Raw genomic sequence first — 3,785 nt, forward strand, 5'->3', positions numbered from 1 at the left:
GTCCTAGTAGCATGGGCATGTTGAATTCAAAAGAACCTACGCCATAATGGCTGGTTTCCAGTTCCACATTTCTGTTGGAATAGGCAATTCAGCAGCAACATATCCTTATCACTGTTTATGTCATTTTGTTTGTGTGGGATGTGTAGAACAGTTCTGGGTTTGACAGTTGCATAAGAGTCATAAGAAGAAAGTGTTCAAGTCAAGTTTTGTGCTTTTTGCATATTTAAGTAATATCACATTTCAATAAAATAAGTCAACACTGACAGGCCACAATAATTATTTTTTCTTTTAAAATGAGTCATTACATTGCTTGAGTTTGAAAAACACTGCTTTAGTCTACAGATAGCATGACCCATTTTCTTCCACCTGTGTTCCCTAACTTCTTAAGCCTAATTCAACCCAATGTACCCAAAAACATTTCAACCCACACAATTTGTCCTTCTCTAAATTTGTACAGCAGACAGTATAAATTTTTGTTTCCTTGATAATTAAATTCCTGGCTTCTTCTCAGCACGGAAATTCTATAACATGCACAAATTTGATAATTAATATTTTTCAAATGAATGCAAAGTAGTCTGTAGAAATGGGGAAATAACATCTACTAAATAACATAGTCTAATTTGGGTACTTAATTTCTGAAGTTAGACAGCAGTTCTTAAGCCAGATTGGATAAAATGTCTAGAAATGTATATTAAATTTTGTTTATAAATATGTATTTTTCTCAAGAAAAGGTCCATAGCTTTCTTTAGATATCAAATGAAACTCCAGTCCCAGAAAAAATGGTAAGAAATCATAAGGATATGAAAGGTCAATTAGCTATCACATTTCTCTATACATTTGCGGTCAACACACCCATGAACATAGCCAACAAAAAAGTTGAAACATTGAGATAATGGGGAGGGGGAGGGGGGGAGAGATTGGTAAGACAGAGTCCATATTTGAAACAGTAATATAAAAGTTAAATTGCACCATTTATATATCTAAACATAGGCGCAAATCAAAATCAAAATATTTCTTCTTTTTTTTTTACTTCATCTATACACTGGAAATTAAAAAAATATGACTAACACAGAAAGTAAGGATTAGTTAGCCCTAGCCGGTTTGGCTCAGTGAATAAAGCATCAACCTGTGAATTAAAGGGTCCCAGTTTCAATTCCAGTTAAGGGCACATTCCTGGGTTGCAGGCTCGGTCCCCAGTGGGGAGTGTGCAGGAGGCAGCCAATCAATGATTCTCTCTCATTATTGATGTTTCTATCTCTCTCTTCCTCTCTAAAATCAATAAAAATATATATATTTTAAAAAGTAAGGATTATTTAATTTTGATAAAGAATATCATAAAAGAGCCAATAAAATAAGTGAAAATGCTATAGCAAAACAAAATAGTGGGTGTTCAATTTTTTGTTGTTGTTGTTAATCCTCATCCAAGGATATTTAACCATTAATTTTTAGAGAGAGTGGAAGTGAGGGGAAGAGACAGAGAGAGAAAAAAATTGATGTGAGAGGGACATGACAATTGGTTGCCTCCTGCACGCACCCCTGACCGGAGCCAGGGATCAAGCCTGCAACGGAGGTATGTGCCCTTGACCAGAATCAAACCCAGGACCCTTCAGTCCAAGGGCCAATTCTCTATCCACTGAGCCAAACTGGCTAGGACTGCTGTTCAATTTTAAAATAAAACTTTTTTAAAAAATTAAACTAACAGCAGATAATTCTTACAAGCAATTTAAAAATATTTTATACTTTATCAATAAAACAGAATGAAAGTAATAGAAATCAGCTTAAACGCATGTGTGTTCAAAGCTTACTAAATTTTAAAATATGGATTAGGCCATCACTGTCACATACAAGCTTATTAGTTTACATTTTCTTCAGATCATTACAGGTATACATGCTAACAGAGTTATAAATTCACTTCTAGAATACTTATTTTCCGTAACCTATGCTCATGACACCTAGCAACAAGTCATCGTTATTTGTTGTAGAATCCATCTCTGTATTTCTATCGTAAAAATAATACTCATCAGTTATAAAACACTAATATAAATTTCAAATTTCAAGCTACAACATATATTATAGAATCATTAATGAGGATGTTTCTGTCAGTGTCGTGTTGAAAAAGGAAGAACTAGAGAGTGTACAAAATGTTGAGAACTAAAGGTGACTAATACAAGCCCTGTAATTCTTTATCCACTCAAAAGTGTCTGCAGATTAAGTGGTGCCACTGTGATGCTTCCTCAGGCTGAGGACAGGTTCCCAGGGCAGAGGCTGGCTGAGACCAGGAGCCCTGCGTGTAATGGGAAAGCTAACTAGTCCAGAGAAAATGATCTGCAAATCTCCTAAACAGATTAGATCAAAGAAGCAGCAGCGTTCTGTCCTGTTCCTTCAAAGAATTTACTCCATTACCTGGTGGGGGGACAGTGGGTTTGCAGTTGTGAGTACACAACACAGAGTTTAATCTTGTAATGTTAGTATTAATTATTGTATTATTTTCTGTTTGAACAACTATAAACCTACTTTTCCCCACCCTGTATAATGAGACACACACAGTGAGGCATTCACGTGGAGGAGAAGCTAAGACAAAAAAGATGAGAGAGACTATATGTATTTCTAGTTATATGGGAGTAAAAAGATCACCTCTAGACTTAAATCAGTACACGTTACTGTCCAAAGACATTGGTATACATCGTGTCATTTAAATGTTTAAAATTTACCAAGCAAAGAAAATCTTTGGTTTGCAGGCTGCAGTGAAATAAGTTTTAAAACCTAACTGTAAATATTATATTTTGTTGTCCTATTCAAATAAGCAGCTTACCAAGTTGTAATCTTACCATTTCAGCATTCAAGAAAAAAGTATATTTGGAATATCTGAATGCCTCAGGTTTGGGAATAGTTATGGAGGATTTGAAATTATTTGTGAAGGTTGAAAGCATCAGTCTTTTCAATCAAGCATTAAGTTTTGTCTCCAGAGTCTCTCAAATTCCAAGCTGTTTCTCACAACCACACCTAGAGACTGACTCCCAAACTAATCCTTTCCCAGCTACCGAAAAAAAAAAAAAAAAAAAGACACCAAACACTACTAGTTTTTCCTTACACGATGAAGCACAATACTCCTTCCAAATGCCAGACTCTGCTAGACTTCTACTGGTCCTTTGTCACAGAAGCTAGATTGCATCCCAGCTGCCCAAACCCACCCCGACTGCCCTACTTACAGACAGTACTTGACCACACTAAGTTAGCAAAGAAATGGAAATGAGGCGGTTATCTGGGAGCCAGTGGTTTTCTCCTCCCAGATGGAGAACAAGTGATGGAAAGCACAGGCTGAGAAAGAAGCAATGTCACTGCAGAATAATTTCTTACTCTCCATCAACACAAAGAGCTCTGAGAGTTCATTTTAATATTTCAAAAGCCATGAAGAAATTGTATTTTAGAGTATATTAAGGTGGCAGAACCTAACAAGAAAGTAAATTGATAAGGCTTTTGTGTGTATTAAGTTGGCAGCTTAGCGAAACAAGATATCTCATGCCGACAGTTATACTGACTTTATCATGGAGAAAAAAATGGGAAAACAGATGATTATATAAGAAACAATCTAGTGGGCAAAATTTCAAAACATTGAGTCAGAAGAATAAAAATGAGAATGTCCAGAATAGCCTTAGAACCACTGTGCCTAAGTATACATAGAAGATATATTTAAGCAGAGCACAAAACATCTTATTATGTAGCTTAAACACTGAATGTGGCTTTCTTCTCCTTGGAATTAAAAAATATATATATATTTAAAAATA

Source organism: Myotis brandtii, unplaced genomic scaffold (genome assembly GCF_000412655.1).
Source record: "Myotis brandtii unplaced genomic scaffold, ASM41265v1 scaffold196, whole genome shotgun sequence".
In the NCBI taxonomy this organism is placed as follows: domain Eukaryota; kingdom Metazoa; phylum Chordata; class Mammalia; order Chiroptera; family Vespertilionidae; genus Myotis; species Myotis brandtii.